Source organism: Macrotis lagotis, chromosome 1 (genome assembly GCF_037893015.1).
Source record: "Macrotis lagotis isolate mMagLag1 chromosome 1, bilby.v1.9.chrom.fasta, whole genome shotgun sequence".
Classification (NCBI taxonomy): Eukaryota; Metazoa; Chordata; class Mammalia; order Peramelemorphia; family Peramelidae; genus Macrotis; species Macrotis lagotis.
The window spans coordinates 201560789-201581866 of NC_133658.1; the positions used below are offsets into that span (position 1 = coordinate 201560789).

Sequence of the window (21078 nt, forward strand, 5' to 3'; positions counted from 1 at the left end):
CAGATTTAGAGAAGTATGATAACTTGCCTAACATCACAAATCTGGTATCAGAAGCAGAATTAGAACCCAAGGTTTTATAATTCTGAATCTCATGTCCAAATGACTGTTCTATGCTGCCTTTTTTCAATCTAGGATCTTAGTTCAAATCTTCATTTTTTTTTTTATCTTTAGCAATTCACATCTATCTCCTCAATGAGCTTCAATTTCCTCATTTGTAAAACGGTTGTGAATTAGACTGGGGACTACCCATCTACATGATAACTGAGACTTCTTCTAACTAAATCCTTTGATCTTGTAAATGTTATCCATTGTACCATGGGAACTGGTTCACATTTGTCTTGTACCACAGATAATGAGTTATCTGTTTATTTAATTTATGTATTCCAGGGACATGTTGGATATAAATCCACTTCAGTAGAATTTTTCTAACAGGAAAACCTATACTCAGGAGGAAAGACCCTTGTAATTTAGAAATAAACCTCTCTTGTGTTTTTCTGAGGTATTTTTTACAAATATAACAAGACCCTCAAACAACCAAAGCAAGATTTGCTGGGGTAAAATGTGTCTTTATCACTGTGACAGAAATTCGTTTTGACAACCTTGTTTACACTAGGGAGAATAATGACAGCTGACAGAACAGGGGACCACCCAGCAGATTATTTACATTTGGAACATTGGGAATCAGCTCTGTTTAGATAATGTTTCAGTACTCCAATCTGGCCATGCTGGACAGGCTTCCTCCATTCCTGGTTGAAAGGATTCCAGGGCACAGGGATTATAATCAGTAATGTCCGGGCTCACACTGACAGGTGAGAGTTCCTAATATAATGAGCTGTTCAGCCTCATACTAAACATTTGTTACACTTGGGTGATCATGACAGGCCATACTAATGGAATTTTCTTTAAAGACAATTTGGAGGAGACAGTCTTCAGACTGCAAGACATTTCAAGGTGGGTTTCTTGGATCTCCTGAATATGTAGAGAAGATCAGAGTAGGAGAGGATGGTAAAGATCTTTTCCCTTCTCTTTATTTTACAGGAAACTGAGGAAACTGAGACCAGAGAATTAAAGCCTGGGAACACAGATATTTGCTAATACCTAATCAAAATGCCTTCAATTACTCAAATGAAAAAACATTTAAGTTAAGCACTCTAGAGAGCAGTTAGGTCTCAGAGTAGATAGAATGCTGGGTCTGGGTCTGGCCCCATGGCAATCCCCTCCAGTACCTTTGCAAGAAAATTCCAAATGGGATCATGAAGAATCTGACAATACATGAACAATAGCTAAGAGATGTTAGAAAGAAAAAAGCAAAAACAGTGCCTGATCTCATGAAGTGTGCAATCTATATGAAGCAGCTTGTCCACATGTAGATAATAGAAAAATATACATGAAGTAATTACTTTTAACTGAAGCTGAGCGAGATGAGCCAAACCAGAAGAACATTGTACACCCTAACAGCAACATGGGGGTGATAATCAACCTTGATGAACTTGCTCATTTCATCAGTGCAACAATCAGGGATAATTTTAGGTTATCTGTGATGGAGAATACCATCTATTTCCAAAGAAAGAAATGTGGATTTTAAACAAGGACCAAAGACCTTTAAGTTTTTAGAAAGGTATCTTATTATGTGATTTTGTTATCTCTTATATTTTATTTTTTCCTTAAGAATATGATTTCTCTCTCAACACATTCAATTTTGATCAATGAATAGCATGGAAACAATGTGAAGACTATCAGACTGCCTTCTGTGGGGGATGTGAGACTGGGGAGGAAAATTGTAAAATTCAAAAAACAATAAAAATTCCTCTGACATTAAAAAAAGAAATAATTAAATTTTAAGAAAAAAACTAAGGGCTAGGGGAACAGGTGAAGTCTCATGTAGAAGGTAGCTCTTGAGCTAAGTCATAAGGGAAATCAAGGGTTCTGAGACAGGGTCAAGAGGAAGGAGTATATTTTGGTCATTGGTGACAACAAGTACAAAGGCAGAAAAATGAGCTCCAGACTGAATATAGAAGGAAGTAATAAGGCAATATGATCAGAAATTAAGATGAGACCATGGAATGAAGTACTTGAAATGCAAAATATGGAAATCTGTGATTTGCTATCCTTGGGATATTTACTTAGGATAGAAGTTAATATCCATTCACATTTGCTTCAGTGCCTCAGAGTCAGGAAATTCTGGGTTCAATTCCTGTCTCTGAAATATTCTACCCTTAAATGGTCAAATCATGGACCCTCACAGTAATCTAGATGATTCATTAAGACTAAACTGCAGAGGAGGTGGCAATCTGCATTGATTTAGGGAGTTTCCTTGCCAGGAGTTAGCTAGTCCAATGAAATCATGGTTGGGGTTCTATCTATTCAAATTATCTATCTCTATCATTTTAGCTCTTTGTATACACTTTTCTGTTTGCATGTGTTAATATAAATATTAATAAAAAAGAAATATGTAAATTGAAGCTGGTTATTTTGAAGCTCTTCTTCTCAATTCTTCTTATGTCTAAGCTAACCTCTACTTCCTATAACTCATCCTCACATGGCATGATTTCAAGACCATTTACCATCTTGGTGATTCTCAAGCTTATCAATGCCCATTCTAAAATATGGTGCTCATTTTAAAATTGCCATTATTGAAAAAAAATCCCATATCATGTGGTAAAAGGATAGATGAACTTCCAGAGTACTTAGGTTCAAGTCTCAAGACTGTCACCTACCAAAAATATGTTCACAGGAAAAAGTCATTTTACTGAGTTTTGTTATTGGAGATTAATAAATACATATCACCTATCACAAGAATAGTATAAAAACATACTTTTTAAGCCTTCAAGTGCTAAATTGCAATTTCCCTTACTAATTTTGTATTTTCTTTCCTTTTTCCTCTTTATTATTCTTACTTAATGTTTATTCATGCATACCAATATCATTTTATTCTACACACAAAATCTGTTTCCAATTGAGCTATAGTAAGTAAATTAGAGAAAGGTCCTGAAAGAGCCAAGGGAATTCATGTAAATGAATTCCCTTGGCTCTTTCAGGAATATAAATATATATATATATATATTTGTGTTTGTGTCCATGTGTAGTGTGTCTGTACATTTGAGTGTAGTATACATATGCATATATGCATACACATATTTATTTATATACATATATATATATATAATATGCACATTATGTATATTCTTATTGAATAGTTGTTTCAGTTGTATCTGACACTTCACAATCCCATTTGGGGTTTTCCTGGCAAAGATAGTCAAGTGGTTTACCATTTCCTTCTCTAGATCATTACACAGATGAGGAATTCAGGCAAACAGGGTAAAGTGACTTGCCCATGGTCACACAGCTAGGAAGTATCTAAGATCAGTTTTAACTCAGGAACATGAGTCTTCCTGACTCCAGGCCCAATACTTTTTTTTCTGCACAAGTTAGTTGCTGCTAAAGCAAATGCATATGTATACGCACACTTGCACACAAATACTCATTTATATAAACACACATGTTGTATGTATCTATGTATACATGCATGTTTATATATATTTGTTTAGCCATATATGCATATGCCTGTGTATATATACATTTATATGTATATATATATACCTATTGATGAAATCTACCATGTCTGTACTAAGTGCTTTAACAATATGATTTCATTTGATTCTTACAACTATCTTATACAGTAGACTTTCTTATCATTCCCAGTTTATAGTTTCCTCATCGGCAAAATAAGAATGAAATTAATAGAACCTACCTTCCAGGATTGTTGTGAGGATCAAATAAGATAATAACTGCCAAGATTTTAGCACTGGGCCTGGCATATGATGCTTTAAAAATATTATTATTTATTGCTATAATCATTGCTACTACTACCACTACTACTGCTGCTGCTACTACTACTACTAATACAATTGATTAAACTAAAGAAAATAGATCTTAAATAACTTTTCAAGCTCATCCAGCTAGTTGTCTGAGGCAGATATAAAATCAAGCCTTTCCAACTCTGCAGCTCTATCCACTGCACCACCAAATACCTCATAGCACTTTTGGGAAGACAGTTTACGATCTATAATGTTCTAGTTTTTTAATAATCTGCTTTTTTTTGCAGCAATGGCTACAACAGAAATTTCTTCCAAAAGCCTTCAATATTCTACTCCATCTTCTAAGTATCATCCTCCTCACAGACATCTCCTGTCCACTAAAGTCTAAAGGGAGGTAATATAACATTTTAAAGAGAGAACTGGACCTGAAGTCAGAAGACCAGGGTTGGAAATCTACCTGGATCATTTCTCTATGTATCACTCTAGGCAGGTCATTTAACATGAGTCTCAGTTTCCCAATTTATAAAATGAACAGTTTAAAACCACTGATCTCCAAGGACCTTTCCAGTTCCATATCTATGATCCTTTGACTTATTAAATATTTGCAATAAAATACCACAGTCACCATTTGGGGTGGACCCTGGGAAAATATGAAACAGTTTAGGTTGGAGGAGCCATTGAATCCAATCTATACCTGAAAATAACAACATCTCAAAGATGTGATTGTCCTACCTTTTTATTTGACCTTTCTAGATGAGGTCTTCTGCCTAGTAATTGTGCTAGTAATCTGTTCTGCTTTTGGACAACTCTTATTATTAAGAAGCTTTTCCTACTATCAATTGTAATCTGTCTTACTGTTACCTCCATTCATTGTTTCTAGTGCTGCACTCCAGTGTCATCAGATCACCCACATTATTTTTCATAAAAACAGTCACTATTTCAATTTTGATCTTTTTTTCAGTGCCCCAATTTCTTCCTCAGTATTGTGATCTTTCTTGTCTTATTAAATCACTAATACCTTAATATGAATTGATATTATTTATTAGCCATTTAAGATGACATTAATTTTAATAACATAAGTAAGATTTTTTTCAAAGAGTAAATAATTTCAGTGACTTTTCTATACAGTTTAAGGTCAAAACCTTGCATTGAAAGAAACTAACAATGTTAGTATTGCCTTAAATTTCTCAGTAATTCCTTTCATGCACTAGTCTATTCTCTGCCTCTGCAAGGGCATAAATTTTATGCATTCATGCTTCTGCCCCTGCTGTTTTTTTTATACCTGTAATGTCACCTCCAGCATGTTCTGCAATCCTTGAATTTCTACTCATTCTCTAAAATGAAACTTTCAGTCTTCCTCCTTTGATGATCCCATCTTAGTCAACCATCTTCCTTCCTTACCCCTTTCCCAACATCTCCACATTGTTCAGAAACTTGTATCTCACATGAATCATGTATAGGTAGTGCTCTGTGGTGTTTATTACATAATATGATGTCTTCTGATTATCTTGTGTTTATTTTATATTTCCTTTTTAGATATAAACTCCATGTCTTTTTTAAACTTTGTTCCCCAGAACCTGGAACATGGTGGACCTTTAATAAATGTTAGTTGAAGGGAGGAATAGGTATAAGGATGAATGGATGGTGGTAGGCACAGGGGGAGTGAGGGATGGATGGATGGATGGATGATGGATAACTGGATATAAGGGGCTCTGCGAGTTGAAGAAATCAAAGAAATTTCATGCTGATGTTTTCTATGAAAATTAAGAAATATTTTGAGAAAGTAAGGAGAAGCTATATGGACAATAACATGTATAAAATCTGACAACAAAACTTACTTTGGTCATTTGGATCAATAGAGTTATAGAAATGAAGAGCAAAGATATGTTGAAGGAGGGCAGCTAGGTGGCGCAGTGGATAAAGCACCAGCCCTGGAGTCAGGAGTACCTGGGTTCAAGTCCCGTGTCAGACATTTAATAATTACCTAGCTGTGTGGCCTTGGGCAAGCCACTTAACCCCATTTGCCTTGCAAAAATCTAAAAAAAAAAAAAAAAGATGTTGAAGGAAATGAATATCACCGAGATCAACTCTCATATTTTAGAACAGAAAATTGAATTAGAGTTTGACTCTTGGCAAAACTGAAAATCTGATTGCTGGAGTAGAAATGATGGAAATCCTAAAAAGAGGGGAAATAATCACTCCCATCTAGAGTTTGTGACAGAAGATAGGAAATCCAGACCTAATCTGGCATCTTCTTCACAGAAGAAATTGCAGAGAAATCAAAGGAAGGATCCCATTTACTAAACTTCTACTAGGGAAATTGACTCAAAAGAATTGGGAAATTAAAAACTGAAATTATAAAGACACAAAGTGAAGCAATTCCAAAGAAGAAGAATTAATATTTTTAGAATATCAATGTTCATGTATAGAGAGTTCACCAACAAAAATTTTTAAAATGATCAATACAGAAGATAGAAGCAAGATAAAAGAGAATTAAAAACAAAAGTGGTAAACAAAAAAAGATAGAAGGACTTAGTGGATGGAATAGAAATGTATGGCATGAAGGAAAGAGAACAAATAGTTATTAAGTACCTACTTTACACTAGACACTATGCTAAGAGTCTTATAAATGTTATCTCATTTTGTCCTCACAACAACCCTGGGAGATAAAAATTTAAAAAAAAAACTATCATTATAATGTTTTATATTTCTGGAATCTGAGGCCAATAGCAGAAAAGTGGCTTCTTAGGGTCACATAGTTAGCAAATGTTTGAAGACAGAATTGGACTTAGGTCTTCATGATTTCATATCCAGAATTCCATATCATCTGCCCCTCATCCTATAAGAATAATATCAGGACTTCTAAAGTTCAGAATAAATTTGGGAAAGTAAGGAAAATTAAGGCCAACAAAAAAAGCTGATTTTTTTTTTGTAAACCTATGTTGGTAAGTATCAAAGAAGAAAAGAATGGGTATTATGTTAAAGGTTAATAGAATGATGATAAATGAACAACAAAAGAATATCTAATTATTATGTTGCTTTCTTTCCCCTGACAAGGAGAATGACCTTTGACTAGAAAAGACAAAACAAAACTGGCTAATAAGGGAGTTAACATCCAAGATAAGTAAAGAGACAGAGAATACCCAGGTGCTCTTAACAAATTCATATCACCTGGCCCAGATCATTTGCCACTGAAATCAGTAGGGAATTTGATTGATGAAGGTGATATTTGAATAACTAGAAATTAAGAGAGCTACTTATCCAACTCCAAAAAGGGAAAGAGAATAATTTATATAATATAAGCCAGTGAACTTAACCTCAATTATTGTCAAAATTCTAGAATGGTTCATTAAAAATATGGTTAATAAACATATAGAAGAGAATAGTGATCAGGAAGTACCAGCATGACTTCATCAAGAACAGACAATGTCAGGCTAGCCTTTACTTTTGAGTAAATATCTCACACTCTTCAGGTTGAAAAGAGGAAGAAATGTGCGGTGAATAATGGTATAATCTGTCAGACTCCGAAGTTGAATTTCAGAGTTATGAACTAGACATTAATCGTTCCATATCAACTTGGGAAACAGTCTCCCCTTGGAGTGCCCTTTGAATCTCTTCTTATCCTTGTTATTCGGTAGTTTCAGTCCTGTCCTACTCTTCATAACCTCATTTGGAGTTTTCTTGGCAAGTATGTTGGAGTGGTTTTTCCGTTTTCTTCTCCAGCTCATTTTACAGATGAGGAACTGAAGCAAACAGGATTGTAACTTGTCCAAAGTCATACAGTCTGAGGCCAGATTTGAACTCAGGAACATCAATCTTCCTGACTCTTAGCTTGACACTATCCATTGTGTCACCTAATTGCCCTATACTTATCCTTGTTCTGTTTAATATTTTAAACTTGGATATGGTTAATGGTATATATGACATGTTAATGAAACTTATAGGCTGCACAACACTGGAAGGGATAACTAATATGCAAAGAGTCAAGAGTCTAAAAAATATTGATTTACTAGAACAAGTCTAGGATAATCTATAGGATGAAACTGAGAAGAGGATAAATGAAGACTCTTACACTAGGTTCTAAAATTGATTTCAAAACTATAAGATGGGGGAGGTGGGGACAATAATTTGAAAAGATTTCTGTTTTAGAGGATTTAGTTGGCTTAATGTAATCCAGCAATGTGATGTAGCAGAGAAAAGCTAATGCAAATTTAGGCCTCATAAGGAGATGCATGGGGAACTAGGTATTGCAGAGGATAGAGTGCTGCTGGGCTTGGAGTCAGGAAGACTCTGGGCAAGTAAATTACCCCTATTTTTTAGTTTTCTCATCTGGAAAATGAGATGGAAATGGAAGATGCTACCCCTTGTAGTTTTGCATGATCTATATATGGAGATGAAAATGGCAAACTACTTCAGTATCTTTGTCAAGAAAACTCCAAATGGGCTCATGTAGAATTGCACATAACTGGTCTTCTCGCGCGTGGGCGCACCGCTCCGGGCTTGCCGAGTCGCCGCCGCCGGGGACGAACGAGAATCGTGTCTTTATTTCGGTCGGTGCGTCTTTTTCAGCACTTGGGGCCCCAGAACCGGCCGGTGCCCCTGGGCTCCTGCCCCTCGCACGCCGGGGCCCTGCGGCCCGAGGCTTCGTCCAGCAAGGAGCGCCTGAAGAAGCTGCGGCGGAGGACCGGCTGCGCCTTCACCAACTGCAAGGTGCGGCGGCGACCTGGCCCAGGCAGAAGCTTGGCTACATAATCAGGCCCAGAAGGAAGGATGGAGCAAAGCTACAAAACTAAGGAAGGGCTGATTGGATGGTTACGGGAAGGGAATGCAGCTGTAATGGTGGAGGTGAACTGTGAGGCAGATTTTGTTTCTAGAAATTTAAAGTTTCAGCAACTGGTCCAGCAAGTAGCCCTTGGAACCTTGTTGTACTGACAGAATCTGAAGCAACAGCTCTCCACTTACAGCAAGGGTTTTCTAGAGACAGCTGAGCTCTCTCAGCTTAGAGTTGGACCTAATAGAGAAGACTCTCTCAAGGATCAGTTGACACTATTTATTGGCAAATTGGGAGAAAATTTGATTCTTAAGCGAGCTGCTTGGGTGACTGTACCAAAAGGATACTACGTTGGTTCCTATGTCCATGGAGCAGTGCACAGCCCCTCTCTCGGTCACTTGATGCTTGGGAATGGTGCTTTTAGTCATCTGCCAGGCACCTGAAGAGAAAGCAAACCTTGAAGACCTTGGCCGACGACTCGGGCAGCATGTCGTGGGGATGGCTCCCTTGTCTGTAGGCTCAAATGGAAGATGAGCCCAGTGGAGAAGAGGAAACAAAGATGCTTGCCCAGCCTTATTTGCTGGATCCTAGCCTAACATTGGGACAGTATGTAAAGCCTCAGAGTGTGTCTGTGGTAGATTTTTTGAGATTTGAATGTGGAGAAGATTTAGGGGCAGCAAAAACAGAATAGATTCCAGGCATATCCTGGACCTTAAAAAAAATTAGTAACTGAGTCATGCTATATCCTAAGAGATTAGTTTGGTCACTGTTTCAGTAATACATGTGAGCTGTTTCCTCTCTGTGTTTATAGTAAAACTGAAAAAGTAATTCAGTGCAGCAGCTCTAAATAAAGATGCTTTCGTCCTTGTAAAAAAAAAAAGAATTGCACATAACTGAAAATGACTGAAAAACAAAGTAAAAGCAGAACATAGCTTTTAGAATTAAGTAATAGATGACTGTAGTCTGCCTGGTACATCCATATCTGAAGTTTCTTTAGCATTTAGTGCTACAGTTTAGAAAGGTTTTCTATTTTAGATAATTTAGAAAGGGCAGCAATCAAGGTGATGAAGGACCTTGAGACCAATCATGGGAGCATCATTTGAAGGAACTGGCAATGCTAATTGTAAGGATGCTTATTATAAGGAAAAGAAGATATATATATATACATACATGTATATATATATGAAGAACATGAAATAACAATTATTATCAATATCACAAGCAGCAACAGCATACAGTGACAAGAGGATGACTCTAGTCTGATGAGGATTTCAGACCATTACACTCCTGCTGAGCTCAAATAATATTTATAGAGCAACGCTGGGATGTCCTGGCAAATGTTTAACAATTGGACACGCCAGAAGAAAGAAATATGCAATATATTTTCAGTTTAATCTGCAAATAATCAACAAAGCAATAAATCAGGTCCTGATTTCCAACAATATTTCTGAAGTGTTTTCACACAAAGGTCAAATGACTCCATATCTGCTATGTTATAGCAGAGATTATTTGGAAAGGGTATGGATTGGACTAGATAGCTGCTGAGGTCTATTCTGAGTCTATAATTCTGTGTTTCTACAAAGCACAGAGTGGAGGTTTTTGCTGTATGTCATATAGAAGCTTAGTGATTGAACCCTGACTATACTCATTCTATTAATCTTCTGGGAAGGTGGGGGAGGAGGAGGAGGAAGAGGAGGAGGGGAGAGAGAGAGAGAGAGAGAGAGAGAGACAGAGAGAGAGAGACAGAGACAGAGACAGAGACAGAGACAGAGACAGAGACAGAGAGGAGTTTCAGTGTAAAGACCCTAGGATGATGAGAAAAGAACCTGACCCTTCTATCTCTCCAGAAAATCTCAAAACTGGATCTTACTTGCATAAATCCAGAACCAGAGATACCTTTGTAGAAGAGAGAATCTCAGGACAGCTAGATGGTTTAGTGGATAGAGCACTGGCCCTGGAATCAGGAGGACCTGAGTTCAAATCTGATCTCACACACTTAATAATTGCCTAGCTGTGTGACCTTGGGCAAGCCACTTAACTCCATTGCCTTAATTACAAAAAGAATCTCTAGTCATTTCATCCAGCAGTAGGATTTGAAATTGTACATACTATTCAGGAATAGGGAGGTGAGAATCCTTTTCTGTTCTATTCTGGTAAGACCACAAAATTATGATTGTGTTCATTTCTGGTCACCATTTTACAAAAGGGCATTAATAAGCTGGAGAGAGTCCAGAGGAATTTAAGTAGATGCCAATAAGGATTGGAGAAGAAAATGAGAATGTTTGGCTTGGAGAAGAAATGACAAACAGGTGGGGCTGGGGGAAGAGAGATATCATCCATAGATTATTTTTTTAAATAATTTTTCCAATTACATGGAAAAACAATTATTATTTACATTTTTTAATTTTTGAGTTCCAAATTCTCTCCCTCCCTTTCTACCATCTTCATTAAGAAGGCAAACAATTTGATTAAGTCATGTAAAATATATTTCTATTAGTCATGTTGTGAAAAAAACACAAACCAAAAAGAAAATACAAGAAAAATAAAGTATATAAAAAGTATGTTTTGATGTATATTCAGACTTAAACAGTTATTTCTGTGGAAGTGGATAGCATTTTTCATCATAGGTCTTTTGGAATTATCTCAGATCCTTGTATTGCTAAGAAGAGCTAAGTCATTCAAAATTGATCATCATGCACTATTGCTAATACTGAGGACAGTGCTCTCCTGGTTCTCCTCATTTCCATCAGTTTGTGTAAGTTTTTCATGTTTTTCTGAAAGCATTGTACTCATCATTTTTATAGAATTTTTATAGAATTTTATAGAAATACTATTATATTTCATCACAATCACATATCACAATTTGCTCAATCATACCACAGTTGATTAGTATATAGCATCCAGAGGGTGAAGATGCTAGGATTGTACCAAGAATCACCTACCTAGCAAAACTAAGTATAATCTTTCAGTTGAAGAAATTGACATTTAATGAGATAGACATACCCTCTATATTTAATTCTTTGAAAGCCATATATCTAGGTGCTTTTTTTCTTTTTAATTTCTTTAAGATACAGACTTGGTAGTGGTATTGCTGAGTAAAAGAGTATACATAATTTTATGTTATTTTTATGGCTAATTGCTCTCTACAATGGTTAGATTCTCCTAAGACTGTTCACAATTTCTACTAATAGTGATTTAGTGTCCCAATTTTTCCAAATCTCCTCCAATATTTGTCGATTTATATTTTTTCATGTCATGTTAGCTAATCTAATAGGTGTGAGATAGGCACAGTTGTTTTAATTTGTATTTTCTAATCATTTGTGATTAGAATATATTTTCATGTGACTATAGATAGCTTCAATTTCATCATCTAAAACTGCCTCTTCATATCCCTTGACCATTTTTCAATTGGAGACTGATATGTCATAAATTTGACACAGTTATTTATATATTTGAGATATGAAGTCTCAAAAATATTTTACTTTTGACCATTGCCTCCCCCAATGTGACAGTTCTTTTATCTTTTTTCTCTCCCCTTCTAATTACCAGTATAGTAAGATAGCTATTCCTCTCTGATCCAGTTCTGGAGAGTAAGGTTTGAGTATTGTCTGTCTGTTTTCATCCTCCTCCTTCATTGTATAAGCTCTTTCATACCTCTTTTAAGTGACTTAATTCACCCCTATCCTATCTCTCCCTTCCTTCTCCCAATACATCCTTCTTTCTCCTACCTAAAGTTTAAATTTTAAAATATCATCCCATCATAGTCAACTCACATTTACTTTCTCTCTATATATATACCTACCATAATAATGAGTTTTTAAAAGTTATAAATATCTTCTTATGTAAAAATGTTTTAATTTATTGACTCTTTTTCTTGCTTCTTTTTTATGCTTCTCCTAAGTCTTATCTATAAAATTAGAATTTTCTATTCAGCTCTGATCTTTTCATCAGGATTGCTTAAAAGTCCTCTATCTCATTAAATGTCAATTTCTTCAACTGAGGTATTATACTTAGTTTTGCTAGGTAGGTGATTCTTGGTACAATCCTAGCTCCTTCACCCTCTGCAAACCCTCTAATTCTTTAATGTAAAAGCTGCTAAATCCTGAGGTATTTGAATTGTTTCTTTCGGGTTTTTTACAGTATTTTCTCCTTGGATTTGAAAGTTCTGGAATTTGACAATAATATTCCTGAGAGTCTTCATTTTGGAATCTCTTTCAGGGATGCTTTGTGAATTCTTTGAATTTCTATTTTTTTCCCTCTGGTTGTAGGATAGATATCAGGGTAGTTTTCCTTGATAATTTCTTGACAGAAGATATCCAGGCTCTTTTTTTTATCATGGATTTCAGATAGTCCAATAACACTTAAATCATCTTTTTTGTATCTATTTCACAAATCAATCATTTTTCCAAGGAAATATTTCACATTATTTATTTTAAATGGGTTTTTAGGGGTATTTTTTTAGTTTTTTGCAGGGCAAATGGGGTAAAGTGGCTTGCCCAAGGCCACACAGCTAGGTAATTGTTAAGTGTCTGAGATCAGATTTGAACCCAGCTACTCCTGACTCCAGGGCCAGTGCTTTATTCACTACGCCACCTAGCCGCCCCTTTTTTTAGGTTTTTGCAAGGCAAACAGGGTTAAGTGGCTTGCCCAAGGCCACACAGCTAGGTAATTATTAAGTGTCTGAGACCAGATTTAAACCCAGGTACTCCGGTGCTTTATCCACTACACCACCTAGCCGCCCCCCCCCCCCATTTTAAATGTTTTTAATAGAATTGTTAGCAGCCACTTGTCTAATCTTTAATTTTTAAGGAATTTATTTCCTTCAGTGAGTTTCTGTACTTCTTTTTTTTTCCATTTGGACAATTATGCATTTCAAGGAATTCTTTTCTCTTCAATGAATTTTTGAGGATTTTTTCTCATTTGTCCTATTATTTTAAAGGTATTGTTTTCTTTAGTATTATTTTTGTGTCTCCTTTACCAAGATGTTGACTCTTTTTTCATGATTTTCTTGTATCCCTCTCATTTCTTTTTCCTCTGCCTCTTTTTTATGATTTTAAAACTTCTTTTGGAACTAATCTAAGAATTATTTGATCCCAAGATCAATTCATATTTTTCATTGAAGTTTTAGATGTAGCAGTTTTGACATGGTTTTCTTTGTCTGAATTTTTGTTTGAATCTTTCATGTCATCATAGTAACTTTCTATGGCCAAGTTCTCTTTTTTCTTGCTTACTCATTTTACCAAGCTATTCTTTGACTTTTAAATTTATGTTAAAGTTGGACTCTGTTCTCAGGGTAGAGCGAACACTATCCCAAGCTTCAGGATTTTTTTTTTTTTTGAGTTATCTTTTTATGGCCTAGTTCTTGGTATCTCTAAGTTTTCAGTTCTTCCAAAGTGGTATGATCTAAAGCAATGTGATCACTGCTCTCCATCTCTGAGTGACCACAACCTCCCTTTTTGCCCTGGAACTTTGACCAGGCTCCCCACTCTTGCTATGATCATCCTTATCCTGAGACATAGTCTATATATGAGACATACTCTATCTGGAATAGAATATAGTCAGAGCAACATAACTGTGTACCTAGTGCCAGCAAAGGGTTTCCTGTACTCTCCTTCTGATCAGTTGTCCAACTTTCTTACCATATGGAACTTCAAGGGCCTGTTGCTGGCTTCTTTAAGTGTGGCTTGTGCTGGTATTCACTCTACTCTTGCCCCAAGGAGACAGACCTTTTCTACAAAATCTTCTAAGTTGTCTTAGACTGGAAAACTGTTTCACCTTATCCTTTTATTGATTTTGCTACTCTAGAATTAATTTGAGGGAATGGTTTTAAAGTTGTTTAGGGAGAATTAGGGATATTTCAGGGAAATACCTGCATTTATTTCACTATCTTGGTTCTGCCCTCCATAACTTTGGATTTTCTCAAGAGCTGAAATAATTAGACATTTCTACTTGGCTTGAAAGGACAGAAGTAGGAATAATGGATAGAAGTTACAGAGAAGAAGATTTCAACTTGATATCAAGAAACCCTTCAGCAACTAGAAGTAACTAGCTGGTTGACTCAAGAAGTAGTAGTTAGTGTGTTCTTAGCAAAGGCTGGACTTCTCAGATTCCACTTTTTCAGAGATATTCAAGAAGGGATTTTTGATCAGCTGATGTTAACTTACTAGGTGACACTGAAGTCTCTTCCCAGGCTTAGATTTTTGTGATTCTGTGATTTGGGTTCAAATTTGGATCTGTTACTTACTATTCATATGAACTTCCATAAGTCACTTCATTTCAGTGAGCCTCAATTTCTTCATTTATGAAATGAGGACGCTGAATTAGTTCACCTCTCAGGTCTCTTCAAACTTTAAATAATATACTCCAACATAAAATTTACTGTACAAAAAATTTGGCATGGAATTGATTGAGACAGAGAGTCCTAGTACCCACTCATATGTCCCTAATTTAAGAATCCACTGCACTCTGCTTCCATTTTAACACTCTAATTCCACTTAACAGTCAAAATAGTCTTTACAAGGAAATATTTACATCAAAGTTACAGCAAAAACACTCATATAATTATCTCCCTTCCAACACATGAAGGTAATAGTCTCCCATTAGTATTTAAGGGAGAAATATATATAGGTAAAGAGAGAGAGAGGCATATTTTAGATAGACAGAGATAGAGATATATACAAATATTCACATACACATATACATACACACATACACACACAGAGCAAAACATTTGAGAACTATGCAGGACAATCAATGTTTTGGGTAGTTGATTGGCAGAGGGACATATTTGGAGAATGAACTGCTGAGTTGTTGTTCAGAGTATTATTCAATGCCCAGTTAAATAAATGGTTTTCACCTTTCTCAAATCATCAAGTATTAAAAAAAATAATTCCCATCCTTTTCACCCTTATCCCTTCTATTTCTGTGTTCCTAGTTATTCCTGTAAGGTACATTGTCTTTCTTTATACTCCTAGAAGGTATATGCTTCATCAACACCATCATCATATTGCATTTTCATGATCTACTCATCTTATACCAAAACTCAAAATAAAAGCTCTCTCAGATTTACATTTTAATTTTATGCAAGGACCTATTCATTTTATGCCCAAACTCAATATGACTTCCCAAAATAATTTCCTCATAAGACTTTCTTTTTGCCACCCAACAGTTAACATCATATGAGCCTCTAAAAAAGTTCAATAAATTAGCTTTCTTTTTGTCAGAAATCTCTATCATAGAGTTAGACATGACAAAAGTATATCTCAAGGAGAAACTATGGAGCTCTCTAAGTGCCATTCTTAGAATGTTCAAATAATCTTTAATTCTCATTGGAGTTTAAATTATAAGACATAATAGTAATAACATTTGATTGGAAAAAAAGACCACCAATTGTGATATAACTTCAGGGTATAAAGTTTATTTGGTACTTTAAACTGTTCTTAGTCTACCTATTTCTTCCTCCTGAAAATGCACCAGAATAAGGATTAAAACATTATAACAAAAAGTTGTACTTTATTTTAATGAATGATTTTTACTCCTCACATTGAGGAATCATTTGAGGAATATTTAGACTTACAAAATGTAGGGATTTTCCTTATATGGGATATATATATATACTTACTGGATTAAACAATAATAATTATTATTATGATCTGTGAGTATGATTAATTGCATTTTCATTTCTGTCTAGAGATGAATATATATTTTCTTTTGATTATAAAGTTGTACTTCTTAGTATATAATGGGGGAAAAAGCAAAACAAAACAAAATTTAAAAAAACACTGAATTAAGAAACACAGAGGCTGGTTCAAGTTTTCTACTTTCCCATTTACTTGCTTCCTAAATCAAAGAAGACAATTTAACCCTTCTTTTGAGTTTTTTGAGCTTTTATTTTGAGTTTTTGGTATAAGATGAATAAGTCATGGGAATGCAATATGATGATGGTGTTGATGGAGCATATCTATAAACTAGGCAGAGCATGGGACCATAAAGACGAAAATAAGGGTATTCATATTTCAGAGTTGTCAGGTGTCATAAGAATACTATCAACCGATTCCAATCTTATAAAGGACTGAAATTGGAAATGATAGTTACAATAATGATCATTTATATAGTGCCTTGAGGTCTCTAATAAGCAACTGGAAATGTGAACATGCAGGTTAGCAGAGAAATTAGGCCAGGATAAATAGATATGAGAATCATCAGCTTAGAGAAAATAAGTAGATTCAGGGGAACTGATGAAATCACCAAATGAAATTGGAGAAAGAAAACAAAAAGTTCTAGGAGAGCACCCTGTGAACACCCATTGTTAGCAGAGGATCTGGATTATGATGCAACAAAGGAAATTGAGAAGGTATAGTCAGCTAGGAGGAAAGACAATTGTCATGAAAACTTGAGAGAAGAGAGTATCAATGGAATATTTGACAAAATGATCAAAAAGGATGAAGATTGAAAAAAGTCATTAGATTCATCAGTTAAATGATGAGGCTGGAAGCCAGATGGGAAAGAGTTAAGGACAGAGAGAGAGAGAGAGAGAGAGAGAGAGAGAGAGAGAGAGAGAGAGAGAGAGAGAGAGAGAGAAATGGTAGTAGAGGCACTTAATATAAATGATCTTCTCATAGAAATTATCCACAAAAGGGAAGAGAGATATGAACTGATAGCTATTGTAGATGGATGGATGAATCAGTGAGAATTTTTTGAGAATGGACGAAATTTGGGCATGGTTTTGGGCAGTAGGTAAGGAAATTGAAGTGAGGGAGTAAGGATAATAGAGGGGCAATCTAATTGAGGAATACAGGATAGAATAGTATTACTTACATGGAGAGAGGCTTTCCTTGACAAAGAGAAGGATCACCTTCATATTAAAAGGGGTAAGGAGGAGGTCTTAACAGAAGAACGTCTAGGTGATGCAAGAAGAGAAGGAAGGGAGACAACTCTCAAGAAATGACATCAATTTTTCCAGCAAAATTTTTAAAAAGTGGCACTGAACTTCTTTCTGTTTATTAAACAAGACAATCCTGATTTGGGGCATTTTTCACTAGCTATCTTCATGCTTGAAATGCTCTTCCTCCTTATCTTCACCTCCTGACTTCCCTGTCTCCCAACAAGACTTAGTTGAAATCCCACCTTCTACTTTTCTTAAAGCCTCCTTAATTCTAATGCTTTTCCTGTATTGGTTATTTCCAAGTTATCTTGTATAAAACTTGTTTGTACATAATTATTTCTTTGTCATCTACTGAATTAGACCATGAGCTTCTCAAGAACAGGGACTGTCTTTTCTTTCTATTTCCAGTGCTTAATATAGTTCTGTATACAAAGGAGGTGCTATTTAAATATTAATTAACTGACTAATTGACTAATGGCTTATAATATTTTCCTTTACTTCAGTCTTTCAGAATTCTTAAGTATGAATATGATGTCCCCTCTATCAGTCAAGGAAATTCTTTCCAATTTAGAATAAGCTAACAGATTTTTGTATATATGGCACACCATTGAACTCTGGGGCTACTATTTTTAAAATAACATATGTTTCCTCAATCAAAATACCATTTGGGATTTGCTTTATGACTAGAATTTTCAAGTATTATATATCACTCTGAAACTTAGCTAGTTTGGAGTTTGAATTAGAATAAGAAATGTAAAAATTAGAAACCTAGTCTCATGAAAACCTTTATCTTCCATCTATTGTGAAAAGCTGGAATTTCCACAAACTCTCTTTCAAATAACAGTACGCCTGATTTCTTGCATATTTGATTACCAAATTAAGTCCATATTGTGTTAGTGTGGGCATGTGAGATAGCATGTGACATTGTCAGTTATCAGTATTATAGACATTTGTAAAGACCTTTAAAAAAGATTTAATGTCTTTGGAGATAAAACATCATAGTTATCTATTTTTCTAGACTAGAAGTTATAATCTCACAGCTCCACCTGCTACAAATGAGAATTGAGGTCCAATGAATTGTTTTAGGAAGAGACAGTGCCACAGTAATCTTGGAGTCACATTTGTGTTTAAGTTCCTTGAATATAAACTTCAGGTTTTTCTCAGTTGAAAACTTTTACTAAGTTCCTGCTGATTGTTTGACACTTACATCTACTTCAACTTAGTTTTTACTGTCACCAGACAGGCCTAAAATAATTCTATTGTATCAATTATTCTATTAATAAACATTTTCACATGTTCATCATGTGCAGGAAAACATTAGAAAATATATGTCCTTGCTCGCATGGATTAGCATAGTATGGAGATAGGATATAAATATATTGAAATAGAATATACATTATCTCCGGGGAGCCCATTAGAGAGCTAGTACAATTATCAGCCAAAGGGACTATAATCAGAGAAGGTTCTTTAAAGAAGGTGGCATTGAGTTCGACTTTAAAGAATTCAGAGAGGCAATATGGCAGCAAGGATAAAGATCATTATCCCCATATCCTTGTCATGTCTATCTACATAACATCTTTCAAATTCATCCCCTTCTCTCTATTCACATAGCTAACACCCAAATTGGCTGTAATCATCTCTTACCTGAACTATTAACCACTTAATAATTTAAACAACTATTAAAATGATTTTCAAGAAATTCTATGAATTCTGTGAAAAACCTACTCCATTACTCTGACTCCAATCCCCTACAAAATCACACAATCTTAAAAATTGCGAGAGATTTCAGAGTCTGTTTTGAATAATATCTAGTTACAAAGAAACTTCTGTACAATATTCCTAAAAAATAGTAACTCAGCCTTACACTCAGCACCTAAATTTCTGGTAAAAAAGAAAAAAACCAAAAGATCCTATTTAAGGATGTTAGGAAACTTAGAAAGACATCAAATCTAACTCATTCATTTTAGACATGAGGAAACTGAGGTAGAGAGCTTAAATAATTTGCCCAGGATCTCAGAGCTAGTAGGGAAATCTGTTACCTCTAAAGAAAGTTAATTCTATTTTGGGGGCAATTTTGTTTGTTTTATTTATCTTGTGTGGTCCAGGCACTCTAGTACTATTTAACTCATCCAGTGAGAGTGTGAAGTCAAAACTATTTCAATATGAAAACCACTTCTTATATAATTGAATTTCAGTATTGCTAGAAGTCTTAGAGATCATCTAAAATAATCTTCCCATAAAGAGGAATTCTATCTAGTTAAAATATTACAATCAGGAAGTGTTGATTTTTCCCATTCCAACTTTGCTAAGACATGCAGTCAGTTCTGTCCAAAAACTAATTAATTTTTTTTGCTAAGACTGGTTGTTGGACTGAGTTGACTATACATTTTACCAAATCATCTTTCCTATATAGATGCAGCCAAATACACATATATAATAAAAATTCTGCCCTAGGCACATATTTGTTACATGCTACTGTCAATCCTTGTTTTTCTTTGTGTTATAGTTGAGAAAGTTTGGGTTAAACAAATCTTATAGAATATTAAGGATTACTGTAATATTATATATATATATACTATATTACTATGCTATAAGAATTATATTAATATAATAATAGTATAATTTTAGAATAATGAGGGAGATCATTTTCCACCAACTTTTTATCTTGTAAGAATGAATGAATGAATAAAAAATAATCTTTATTAAGCAGGTATCTAGACAGACTGAACTTTCCTTCATATAATTTATTTCCCAAAACTGTATTCTCTGGAAAATATAAAGAATAGAAAAGTGACAGAATGTCACAAAGTGTTGTAGTGAGATAAGGCCATAAAAAGACAGATGACCATATAGTTGGCAGCTTCTGAAGTTATAGGAATGAAGTTAAACCACTGAGAGATAGAGCCATGTTGGATAATCTTGTGATTCACCCAGAAAGAGAGGATGCCTTGTTCTGGGATCTTTAATGATAGATATCGAGGATGCTATGAAGATGATCAAGACCTGCCTGGATGTAGGTAAAATTGAGGTGATGTGGTGTGCTGCAAAAGAAGAGATTCCATGGAAAGGATCGAGAGAAATAACTCTCTATTTCAGCTCTCTCTTGAACTGCTTATATCCCCTACTGAGTGTGGTAAGAGAGTATATTTCCATTTTTCAAGAACTTTGAAATTAGGAGAAAATCAATGCATCTGCCATCAGTCAATGACTTCTGGGAACATTGACTCCTTTGGGAACTGCCCAGACCATCCTACCCTGGGAGTTCCTTTGGGAGTAGTAAAAGCAGGAACTCATCCTTTCATTTGTTTTCTTATAAAGGCATGCTAAAGGATGACAGGAGTGTTTCCTTTATGAGTTAGAAGGAATGGGGTGAGAAAGAGTGGTAAGTCTAAGTGGGACACAATACATGAGTTATACTTGTCATAATTTGGAGATTATCTAAAACATTCTAGGGGGGGTAAAATATAAACCAAATTTGTGAGGAGCTTTATGAAATATGATATCTGTATAATTATTTTACCTAAAAAACTGAACTAAAGAATCTGGGTCAAGGTAGAGGATTATTTTTCTATGGTTAGGATAACTTTCTAAAACTATCCTATAAG

The 21078-nt window shown here is 35.1% G+C and overlaps 1 pseudogene; it reads left to right on the forward strand.

Moving 5' to 3' along the window:
* The first annotated feature begins 787 nt into the window (after window positions 1-787).
* On the forward strand, window positions 788-9280 carry LOC141520989 (elongation factor Ts, mitochondrial pseudogene; annotated as a pseudogene).
* The last annotated feature ends 11798 nt before the right edge of the window (window positions 9281-21078 follow it).